We start from the raw sequence: 12,043 nt of genomic DNA on the forward strand, positions 1-12,043 counted from the left end.
TGGAGGAGGAAGGCCACTCGGCCGGCACAGGCACTGGGCACTGGGCACGGTCTCCACGGAAGTCCCCTCATTTCATCCTGCAGCAGGCCTGCAAAAGGGAACTTCCTTCCCTTTCTCTAAGTTACAGAAAATGACATGCGTGCCAAAGAGGTCAAATAATGGGGCGAAACTCACAGCCAACCAAGGGCAGAGCCTGTGTTCAATCGGAGGATTCTCCAGAACCAGAGTGTGCACCCTCCGAAGTGCTGGGAATGGCTTTCTCCTGTGCAGTCTGCAATCTGGCTGCAGCCAAGGGCTGTCGACCCTCCATACGGTCCACACGGTGGCCGGCCGCCTGTCTTCTGGTCAAAGGCAGCGGGGCACACAGGTGCTGCCCCTCATTGAAGGTTATGTTCCCGGTTCCGGCTGGCAGCTTGGGCACGGCCAACAGGACACAGGACTTTAGCCGCAGCTGGACCCTGGGGGCTGGGGGTTGGGGGTGCTTCCCAGATGTTGACAGAGAGCAGAGGTCAGGTGCTGGCCCCAGGGACACAAGTCCAGAATCTCCCTTCTTTGGTGTTTTCTGATGAAGCTGTGCCAAGGGCACTCTTCTTCCCCTAGAGGTGTTATCTTCCCACCTCCTGCCCACCTCGGATGGTTTTCCTGGCGCCTCAAGGTTATGGAGGAAATGCCTGCTCCCTGCTTCTCTCGCCCAACTGGGGCAGAGGACTCTGGGAGAGTGAGTTCCTTCGAGTCAAGGGGGAGAATGCCTTCAGACTAGGCGGCCTATGTGTTCTGGGAAGAGGAAGATTGTTTCAGCTTTAAAACCATGAAGGGGAAGTCATGGAGTCCTTGGAGAGTTCCTCCCATGACAACTGTGTCAAGGACAGCAGTGCAGAGGCCGCCACACCACCGCCTACGGTTTGCCAAGTTCCATGCCACTCACCCAGACTTCTATTTCAAGGAAACTACGGATCTGGTTAGAAGAGCTGCTCTCCCCTGGCCGTGACTTTGTGTGAGTCTGATTTGGGTTCAGGATGAGGCCAGCGACTGGGGGAGGGACAGGAAACTTTGTGGCTGCAGAAAGTTCTCCTTGGCTCCCACTGGGGTTTCTTCTTCCTGCACTAGATTCATGCCTCCAAGTCCTCATGCCAGTCAAGCAGAAAGCAGTTGACGGCTGAAGTTTATGAACTGCCTTTTCTTTTTTGGTGAGAAACAGGTCAATTATATTTCCTTTTCTTGGATGATTTGTTGTTATCACAGCCTGAAAGGCTGTAACACTGAAGCTACAACTGGGGAAGAGTTGGTCTCAGGATGGAAGTGTGACAAAGTGACAATTACACATTGTCTGTCCATGTCTCTCGCACGGCAGCCATGTTGGCTGTGTAGGTGGCATTCACCCAGCCCCAATGGCACGTGCCCACAGGGAGCTCAGGACTTGGTTGAGGACACGTGACGTATTTATGTGAAAAGGGACTGCCGACACTGTCTGTGTCGTAAGGTGTCAAAACAAGCAATAAAGATATGCCTGGGGGTGTCACAGAGGGCACTCACCCATCAGACTCTGGGCCACAGGACTCCCAGATTCTGTGACAGTGGTTTTGATTTTGCTCATGCTTTTGTTTCTTCTTTCTTTCCTTAGCAAAATGTCTCTAGCACCTACTTTTACAGCAGCAAGCTCTCTACTTGAGTCCAGGCCCTTGCCTTTAGGGAGCTTGCTGTGTGACAGACTGAGAGAAATGCATCTGTGGGTAAGTTCAGAAAGGGTAGTTTAAGGAAGGGCTTCCTGGAGGAGGAGGCCCCCCCCCCAACACTGGCCTGCTCAGATGGTGGGATGGACAGGCCAGCAGGGAGACCTGGGTGCAGTGGTGAGAGAAGAGCACGGAGGGGAACTTCGCAGTGGAGTGGCCAGGACTTCTGTGTGGGCATAACTGCTATGGTACCTGGTCATCGTATGTGAGATGCAGGGCCCTCTTCCTGTGCTTTTGCGGGAGGCAGAACTTCTCAGGCAAGTTAGCTCACCTCTTGGAGCCTCCTTACCACTTCTGTAAAGTAGGGAGTGAAACCTGCTCCTGATAGGGTTAGTGGGGCTGCCGGCAAGGTGTGGGGTCTCAATCTGAGTGTGCCTCGCGATTTCCTGGGGGCTTTGTGACACCACAGATCCCTGCACTCATCCCAGATTTTGACACCTAGTGTGGCCCCCAGAATCTGCATTTCTCAACATGTTCCCATGTGCTGTTGATGCCGCTGGCCCTGTGAGGACCCCTGAGCTCATGACGGTGAGACTTGCTTATAGGTCACGTGCCCAGTTCCAGTGCTATCACACAGCTCTTGTTTGCAAGGAGGTCATAGCAGCCTCCAGTAAATGAAAGTATGGGGGGTGGGTCGTACTTTCTTAGTGATGAAGACAAGAAGACACAGTCACAGCTGCCCAGGCCACAAATCTGAGCTTTGTGTGCTTTCTTTGAGGACCAGCAGATGTAGTTTGAGACCTGGTACAGTGGTTACTCTGCGGACTTGTCCCCTGCGCTGGCTCCTTTGCCTGCCCCCAGCGACTGGAGCTGGGAGACAGGACAGAAGGCCCTGTGCCAGCGTCTGGTAGGTGCACTGGCCTCCGATGAATGCCTGATCAGGAGACTGTAGTCTCCTCTGCCTCGTTCTTTGGAAACTCCAAAAGTCTCAGCTATCCCCTGGAAGGAAAAGTAACCTCTGCTGATTTCTTTCAGTATCCCTGGGCTCTGATGACACACCAGGGAAGCGCTTCTCCAAAGAAAGGTGCCTGGGGCACCAGAGTGGCAAAGGAAATGGGTGCTTGGGGACATTTTGGGGAGCCAAGAGGGGACAGTGTATCCCAATCAGCATTTGCTTGGCTTTCCAGCTCTGAGCTCCAGTCAGCAGAAGCCCTAGAAGGCCCTAGATATACCTATTTCCAGCCCCAGCTCTGTCCAGACTGGGGGAGAATGAGGGTGCAGGATGCCTCCACCTGCTGGGCTCGGGGTGGGGGCCTGCCTGCCTGCCTACACTGGCTGAGTCGGCCAGGTGCGAGAGTGAACAGGTGAGGGAGTGAGGTCCAGAGCAAGGGGCCATCCCACAGCATGACTGAACTCCCACTTAGACCACACAGGACCATCCTGGAGAGTGCAGTGGCCAGCACAGGGCAGCAGTGTGATTCTCACTGTTGTTAACACCATTGTCATCATTCTGACTGTTGTCAGCAATGCCAAAATGGCCTCCAAGTGCGATTTCCAAAAATGGCACCTTTAATTCTCTCATATGCTATTTGGCAAATGTGTCACCCTGAGCATCAAAAACCTCATTTCTAGCAATGGGCCTTAGAGACATAACCTGAAAAGGAAACAAAAATTCATGCTCAGAAAAGTATACTGCAACTTGGTGTAAAATGGAAAATAAAAGAGAGAGAACCATCTAAATGTTCCACATTAGGGAATTGGTTATGTAAATTCCAATACACTTATGTGATAGAATAGTATGCAGTTATTGAAGTGATGTGTGGAAATTCTCAGTGACAGAAGGAAATGCTTACAGTGTGGTTTAAAGGGAAAAAAAGCAGGACCCTGTAAATATAAATTATGTTAAATATTAAAAAAAATTCTTGGATAAAAGTAAAAGGAAATAGCATGTTGAGGTGGTGGCTTTTGGGTGGTGGGTGGGGTTGGGGTAGTGTTGCTTTCTTCTAACATGCAGTTTCTGTACTTTCCAAATCACCTCCAATAAACATGTTACTTTTCAGGTCAAGAAATGGGAGTGGATCTTCAGAACTGGCTCTCATCACAGAGTCTTCAAAGCCTCAGACTGGAAAGTCCATGAAGTTCCCCCTGAATCCCCCGCTATGGTCTCCCCCGCCCCACCCCAGTGCAACTATGGTTCCACTTTCCCGAATATCTGAGTCTTGTTCTCACATACCCTTTGCCTGACCTGGTCAGGGACAGCTCCGTGTAGACACTTTCCCTTCCAATAAAGAGATGCATGCCGGGGACAAGTGCAAGTGCATTCGACACCCATAGCTCACCCTGCTTTTTCCCTGGGCTGCAGTTGTAGATGGGGGAGTTCCAGATGTGGCTTGAGTCCCAAAGTGCTCACAGACACCCTTGTTTCTGCAGATGGAAATGGAGGCAAGCTCTGGCCCTCTCAGGAAATGGGTCAGAGCCTGGATTTTAGCAACCTGTGGCTGCTCGAGCCCAGGTTTTGCTTTTCTGAAGCTCCTTGAGTCATTGTGGGTGTCCTACTCAGCTGGACTCCCAAGGATCCTCAGATTTAAGTATCTTCTTAAAGACCCTGGAAGGGTCCCTCTCACCTCCTGGACTGGTTAGAGCCCTCTGGACAAGATTCTCTGAAGGGAGGCCTCAGTTGTCCCTTTAATTTCAGTCTCAGGGGAAGGGACCTTATAATGGAAATGCACAGACTCAGTTTCCCCTCTTGGCCTCCTCTTTCCTGCATCTCTTCCTTTTTTCTTATCCTTGTGGCCATTGTCAGTCACTTCACACTCATCCATATCTCTTGCTTCTTTTTCTCAAGCACAATGAATCTTCCATCAATGATTTTGCCCTTATACTTTTGCAGGCTGTGTCTATTCTCCTACTTATAAAGAAGTAGTAGAGTTTAGTGTCTGGAATAATGACTTCTAGCTTGCCTTGCAGAGAGGTGCACTTAGCTGTGTGGGTGTCAGAGAGCTCAATCTGGAAAGATCCTTGTAGTCCCTGAAAGCCAAACATTAGAACCTCAGGATTGTTAGGGCTGAGCCTCAAGGTCACAGAATATCTTGTCTTTCAAAGTGCCTGCGGGGAGGGTGTTGGAGGAGTTAAAATCATCTATTGTGGGCATGCAGTGAGCATGTACTCATCAGTTGCTGGGATCACAGTAGCTTTGGGTTGGAAATGACCTTGAATGCTCATTCCGGCTATGGCTGTCTTGTTCTTCCATCACTCTACAGCCTCCTTGACCACAACGCTTACACTGTGTCCACAACTTCTTGGGGTTATCAACTCAGTCCTGGATTCCTCCTCTTTCCACCTGAGCTGGGTGGCTCCTTGGCCTCAGGACACAGCCCTCCATCTGGCGTTTGTCTTGTGGCCTGATGTGTCCAGGAGAGTTTCGTGAGTTGGCATGGGGCTGTCGCCACCACTTCCCATTGTTTTGGGTAGAAAATGAGATACATATGGGCTACGGCAATGCTTTGTTAGCAAGTTTACACATTCTCTCACCCTGTTAAGCACATGGGTATTCAAAGCAACCACTCATTCACAATGTAATTTTTATTCTGGTCTCCAGGTCACGGCTGCAGCAGGGAGGCCCTGAGTTGAGCAGACACCTCGGGAGAAGGAGGGTTCTGTGGTGCAGGAGAGGAAGGCAGAAAAAGGAATGGGGCCCTACAATGGGATGCAGCTTATGTCCTTCCTGTGAGTTGTCAGAACAGGCTCTATGTGGCTGCTCTTAACCTGGGACTGCATTGTGGGCAGATTCTATAACTTTCCAGTCCCTTCTGGAAAAAAGACCAGTCGGAAACAAAAGCTAGGGTCTCACATCTATTTTAAAGCTCCTAAGTGAAATAAGCAAGTCATAGAAACACAGATGCTACATGATTCCACTTATGTGAGGAATCTGAAAGAGTCCAATTCATAGAATCCAAGCAGGGAATGGCGGGTGCCAGGGCCTGGGGGGAAATGGGGGCTTGCAGATCAGTGAGCATAGTTTCGGAACAGGAAGGCAGGATGCTCTAGAGATGTGTCCTTGGACATTGTGCCCCTGGTCAGTTATAATGCATGGTACACTGGACCATTTGTTAAGGGAGTAGATCTCGTGGTAAGTGTTCATACCACAGTGAGATAGGGGGCCTGGCCTGCTCTTCTTAATTCCTCTCTCCCCACCAGTTCTGAGCTCAGCCCCTCAGAGCTGCAGTGGGAAAGGGATGTGAGGCTAAGGGAAACCATTTCTCACCCTCATGGGTGACACTGGTTACTTGGTCTTGGTGGGGGGAGCCCTAGGCTGGGCAGGCTCTTTCTGAGGACAGAGTGATAGCCTTTGGGGAGAACTGAGGCAGGTGTGTCCACACTGCACTGCCCCTGACCCTGGGGGGCCTCAAGCTGACTGACCCTTCAGCAACCCCCTGTGCAGCCTGGACAGGGCTCTTGGGAGTGGGCTGCTTTGAAGATGGTTCACACCCAGCCCCTCTGGGCCTAGTCCTGCACAGGCGGGGGTGTCGAGGATGTGCTGCTGCTTCCAATGCTGCACGGACAGACGGACGGGGAGCTCGCTCCCTGTGGCGCTGGCCCCCTTGCTCTGGGGGCTCTCTTGGGCCCTCCTCACTTGGCTCCAGGCAGAGAGAAGCTGAGCACCATGGAGACAGATGAGGATGATGTGGGATTCTCCCGCAACAGCCCTCAGGGATGCTCCGGGTGGCTATCTATCAATTCTGCGACCATGGCTTGTGGGTAACCGTGCTTGCACCAGTGTGGACTCCACTCAGGCTGTGCCTAGTGCACATTTGGCATGTGAGTGTGCTTACTGCTCCCCATCCTCAGTTTTGAGTCTTCATGGAAATTCCTGCATTACATCACACATGCAGATGCACAGGCAGAGACATACACACGTACACACACGTGTGCGCACACACACACACAGCCTTCTGGGACCTGCAGCCTTGTCTGGCCCCTCCTTTGGCTGATGCAGCTGCTTCTCTGAGGCACAGGCTCTGGCACTGGTTGGCAGGTTGTCAGCTTCCCAGCTATGTGACTGTCCCAGCCCAAGGTCAAGTGCATGGACGATGAGCGAGAGCCATGTATAGGGAAGATAATTCTGTAAGGAGCAGTTGTGCCTCTCAGTGAGGTGTGAGGCTCAGAATGACAGTGCTCACCAAGGAAGTGGGCCAGTGAGACTCTCCCCAATCCTGATTTCAGGCAAGGGGACCTAGGGAGCGCTTGACGTCTCCAGCTTAGGACACAACAGAGGCCGGTGTTATAAAGCTTCTCTCTACAGCAACTCAGGGCATCTGGCTGCATCTGAAGTTTTTCTGAAGAGGATGTCACCTTCTCCAGACTTGCCCAGACCTCCAGAGGTCTATTTGGCCTCTGTTTGCTCTCCCCTTCATGCCCTGAAGCCTGGACCACCCCTTTGGCCTCCACATCCTCTACTTCCCCTGGTATCCCAATTACCTACTGATCCAGATTGCCTGAGTCTCTCTTTTTCTACTTGAAACCCTCCTTTCCTGATATGGATAATGATGCCATTGCCATCATTTTATGGGCTCACTTTATAATTGCCTGTATTGTTCCAATTTCTCACCAAAGTCATTGAGGAGGGTGTTATAATGCTTATCACTTTAGAATTGAGGAAACTGAGGCTCGGAGATGTTGGGTCACTTGCCTGAGGTTACATAATGGGTAAGAGTGGGACTGAAACCCAGGTCTGTTGATTCCAAAGCTCCTTCCAGAATCATCTGTCCAACAAAAGTCTCTGAGAAGCTACTGTGTTCCTGTTTTAGAGCCTGAGGATCCAACAGTGCACAGTACAGAGCCTTTTATTCTAGGGGAGGGAACAGTCAACAGCTCATAAAAAATGTGGACCCATGTTGTTAGGCCAGGTGGTGATAGATGCTATAAGACATAAAGAAAGAAGAAGAGAGGGAGTGATCAGGGAGGCCTCTCAGAAGAGGTGTTTTGGGGCTGTGGTAGAGACTGAATGAATGTTTGTGTCCTGCCAAAACTCCTATGTTGAAAGCCTTCACTGGATGGTATTAGGAGATGGGGCCTTTGGGTGGTGGAGCCCTCGGATTAGTGCCTTTAGAGAAAGACTCCAAGAGCTCCTTCACCCCTTCTGCCCTGTAAGGGCCCCCAGAGAAGACAGTCGTCTATGAACCAGGAAGCAGACTCTCATCAGATGCAGGCACTGTCAGTGCCTTGCTCTTGGGTAAATGTCTGTCATTGAAGTCTACCAGTACTCTGTGGTAGCAGCCTGACTCATACAGGGTGAAGCAGGGACAGAAAGAGGCCTGCTCATTCTGAATCTGAAAGAGGAGTGTTCCAGGAGGACATGGGCCAGTGTGAAGGCCGGGGCAGGCAGGCTGGGTGAGCTCCACGGTGAGCCAGAGACCGTGGGGCTAGAAGGTGCAGCATTCAACCATAGAAAGAAGTGTAGCCTCCATCTGAGAGGCCAGGGAGGGTCCCCCATAGGAGCCTTTCAGGTTGTGTCTATTTGAGAAGCATCTCCATGGCTGTCGTGCTGGGAGCCACTCTGGCCACGGTCCAGGCAAGTGCTTAGGCCTGCACAGTGGTGGCACTGGTGACGGGGAACAGAGGCATTTTGGACATGTCTGGAATTGAGGCTGACAGGAGTTGCTATTGGATTAGCTGTAGGGCAAGCAAAGATGTAGGGTGACCTCTACTATGCCCAGGGATCCCGTCAGATGTGCAGCACAGGTGCAGGGTAGGCCACTGGCACAGAGTCTAGGGCTCAGGGGACAGGTGAGGGCTGGAGCCCCAGCTGGCACCTCCAGCATCTCAAAGGCATGGACAGCCATGGGAAGGGACAAGAAAAGGAGCCGGGGGTCTTGCATAGGGCATCCCGGGGGGAAGCAGGCAGAGGGCCAGGAGGAAAGCAGGGAGCACCATATCAGGAAGATCCCAGCCTTCCCTCTGCTGCTGCCCAGAGCTTCCTGTGCTCCAGGCCTCCATGTCTATACTAGCCCCATTTCCTCTCACTTTGCCCAAACTCTGCTAAGATCCTGCCCTCTCCCATGTATCACGGAATCTTCCCCCTCCACCAGATCACCTCTGGCAGCATGTCTGTTCCCGAACGTAGGAAAGGGACCCCCCACCCCCACCATGGCCTGTCTCCCTTCTGCTCCTGGCCTCTTCCCTGTTCCCTTCACAGCAAAGCTCTGCAAAAGGCCTTCTCTACATACTTTTGGTGTTTCAAGTGCTTCTTTTTCTTTGTCTTCTGATGACATAAACTGAAACAGAGCCTTCTACAGAATGTGGGAGGCTTGGAGAGAGTGGAGGCAGGGGGAGGCCTTGGCCAGAGAAAGGTGGTGGTTTGATGGACAGCGCACTTGGGCTGTGGTTGTGGCGCTGAGGTGAGGCCGGTCAGTGTGAATGTGTGTGAGTGTGCAAGTGTGTGTGTGAGTTTCCAGCCATGGCCATGTTTGGGTGCAGGCATGCAGGAGGGAGGAGCTGGATGAATCTAGACTGAGCCAAGACGGAGAGAATAAAAAAGGCTAAGAGTGTATTCAACCAAACCCAGCTGGGTTACAGCAGTGAAAAAACAACTCAGAGGTCTTGTCCTCCTGGAGTGCACATTCTAGGGAAGGGATACAGATGATGCAAAGGAGGAATAATGAGGTGTGCAGTGTGCTAGATGGTGCTAAGAGGAAAAATGAACTAGAGAAAAGGATGGGGCTCTGGGTGGGAGCTGCAATTTTAAAAATGTGGCCGGGAGGGCGTCAGGAAGAAGGCGGCATACGACTAAGGCCTGAGCCAGGTGATGGGGGGAAGATGTGGGTATCTGGGGAACAGTGTTGCACACAGAGGTTCACCAAGTGCAAAGGCACTGAGGTGGGAACAGCTCTGAATATTTCAGGAACAGCCAGAAGGGTGGCCGTAGTGAAGTGAGTTGTAGAAGACAGTCAGAGCATGAATGGAGGCCAGACCACATAGGGCCTTGAGAGCACTGCGTGGGCGTCAGCTCTCACCCTGAGGTAGACGGGAACCATGGGAGGATTCTGAGCAGAAAAGGGACACAAACTGACCGACACGTTGGCAGGATTATACTATGCAGGGGAAGGGACCCACAGGGGCGGGGTGGGGGGTGGCTGTGGTAAAACCCAGGGTAGAGAGGATGGTGGCTTGGACTCCAGCAGAAAAGGTGAGAGGTGGTGGGCTTGAATATACCTTCTAGGTGGTGCTGGCAGGAGTTGAGGACATACAACAAGGGACCACAATGGTGGGCTATGGAATCTGAGCTGTGAGAGGGAGGAGGTGAGGAAGGAAGGGAGGCAGCCAGGCTGCGGAGGGGAGGTGTTCCTGGGCTGAGGAACTGAGGGAGGGGAGACGTGGAACGGACAGCAGCACGAGCTAGGAGTGCTGTGGGCCGTCGGGGGGCGGGGTGGCCAAAATGGAGACTGGGGTCCCTGGCGCTGCCCCCATGGCAGCGAGGGAGTGCAGGAGCAGGGTGCCAGAGGCAGGAGTTGAGGTAAGTCACCTGTGTGTGCGCACAGCTCTAAGGATGGCGGTGGCGATGGGTGCGAGGGACGGCAGAGGTGCTCGCCTCACCCAGGAGGACAGGAGGTGTGCTTCGTGGAAGGAAGGGGCACTTAGCAATGAAGGGTAACAGTGCCTGGGAAAGGCCTCTGTCTCTACCCTGCACCCAGCGCACAAGAGTGTGGGACAGAAACGCAGTGTCCTCGGGGAGCCAGGCTTCCTCCCCCGGGGGAGAAGGTGAGGCTGTGCTCAAAGAGGTTGAAAGGTGGAGCTTGGTGATGCAGTCCAGGGCCCTGTGGGGGGAGCACTGAGCCACAGGGAGAGGGCTGGGGGTGTCCCAGGTCCTTGGCCATCCGTGTCAGAGGCCTGGGGCACTCAGAGTTATCTGTGTGTGCCTGTCTCTTCCACTCAGCCGCTCTTCTCTTCCCTGTCATTCCATCCCCAGAAGGGACCCTCTGATGATTCAAGGGCTAAATCAGTGGCATCTGGGCCACAAGGGGCCTGAGAAGCTGAGTTGTCTGTCCCTCCCCTCTGACTGGCATTGGGGACAGTCCAGCTGTGTCTGGCCGGATGCCTCGTGCTCCTTCTGCTGAAGATCCAGTCCAAGTTCCACTGCCTGACATTTCAGAACCTCTGGGTGCCTACAGCCCTTATTTCAGGGGCAAGTCTTCTAAATTTGCCTCTTCTTTTTTCTCATGTGCTGCTGGCCGCCTGTCTGGCAGGAGGCTCTGGGAGGCCAAGGATCTGCACTATGCCACAGTGATTGCGGGCCTTTGCAGACTCCTCTCTGCTGTCAAGTTTAGACCACGTCACCTCCAGGAAGCCTTCCCTGACTTCTGCAAGTGGCTTGTGCGCTCCTTTCCTCTACCCCTGCAGAAGGCTGCAAACTTCCTCATAAATATTTTAGGCTTTACAGATCACATATGGTCTCTATTGCATATTCTTCTTTATTTTGTGGGTTGGTTGGTTTGTATGCTTTTTTTTTCCCAATACTTTAAAAATGTAAAAACCATCCTTAGCTGGTTGACTCTACCAAAGCAGGCCACAGGCTGGGTTTAGCCTGAAGGCTGCAGTTTGCTGAACAACTCGTTCAAATCACCATTAAAATGCTTTGCAGTTGTCTGTCTCTGCACTGACTTTTAACTACTAGAGGGCAAGGACTGTATTTTATATACCTCCACATCTGACACAATGCTACGTGAATGAATAACTGATGTTGCATAAAATATCCTCTGACGTGTCCCAGCTGACTCTTTTATCATTTTTCTGCACACCTGCCTCTCACATGTTAAATAAACAACCTCCCTAAGAGTCTCCAAGTCAGCCATTAAACAGTCCCTCCACAGATACATACCAAGCTTTCAGTGATATTAATGGATGTCATTTATTAAGTCCCCGGTATGCAGCAGGCCAATGTAGAGTCCTATGGACACAGAAGTGAAGCCACCATACTGTGCGTGTGCATGTGTGTGCGTGCGTGCGTGTGTGTGTGTGCATGTACGTGCATGTGCTCATGCATGTGACTTAGGTACAGATCACTGGGTCGCTGTGCAGCTCAGGGTCGCGCTGACATGCCCTCCATGCTCCCTGCACTCCAGCTGGATCACGTGTGCTAATCCTTCCCACTTCTCTGGAGGACTTAATTCACTTAAAAAATCATATAATTGCATTTTCAGCATAATTAGGTACCTAATTACATGACTAAATGTCCTCGATCAGGCTGCATGTGTAAATAATGATGATTCAGTTAGCCGTGCTTTGTTATTGGCTTTCCAGAAGGCTCATCAGTTGGTGAACAGGATGTGGAGAATGTTTTTCGCCTTCCCTCCCCGGGTTTGACAGGCAGGAGTGGC

At 52.0% G+C, this 12,043-nt stretch overlaps 1 protein-coding gene across 3 annotated transcripts in view; it reads right to left on the reverse strand.

Moving 5' to 3' along the window:
* Nucleotides 1-12,043, reverse strand: part of GYPC (glycophorin C (Gerbich blood group)) — a 42,800-nt gene that overhangs the window by 6,782 nt on the left and 23,975 nt on the right. The window contains exon 1 of one of the 3 annotated variants that reach the window (XM_053214868.1): nt 175-199. The exons of the other annotated variants lie outside the window; for them this stretch is intronic. The gene's annotated coding sequence lies outside the window, so the exon portion shown is untranslated. Of the gene's footprint in view, nt 1-174; nt 200-12,043 lie in introns of those variants that run through there. 3 annotated transcript variants of the gene reach the window in all.

The sequence above is a fragment of the Acinonyx jubatus genome, chromosome C1 (genome assembly GCF_027475565.1).
Source record: "Acinonyx jubatus isolate Ajub_Pintada_27869175 chromosome C1, VMU_Ajub_asm_v1.0, whole genome shotgun sequence".
Lineage (NCBI taxonomy): Eukaryota > Metazoa > Chordata > Mammalia > Carnivora > Felidae > Acinonyx > Acinonyx jubatus.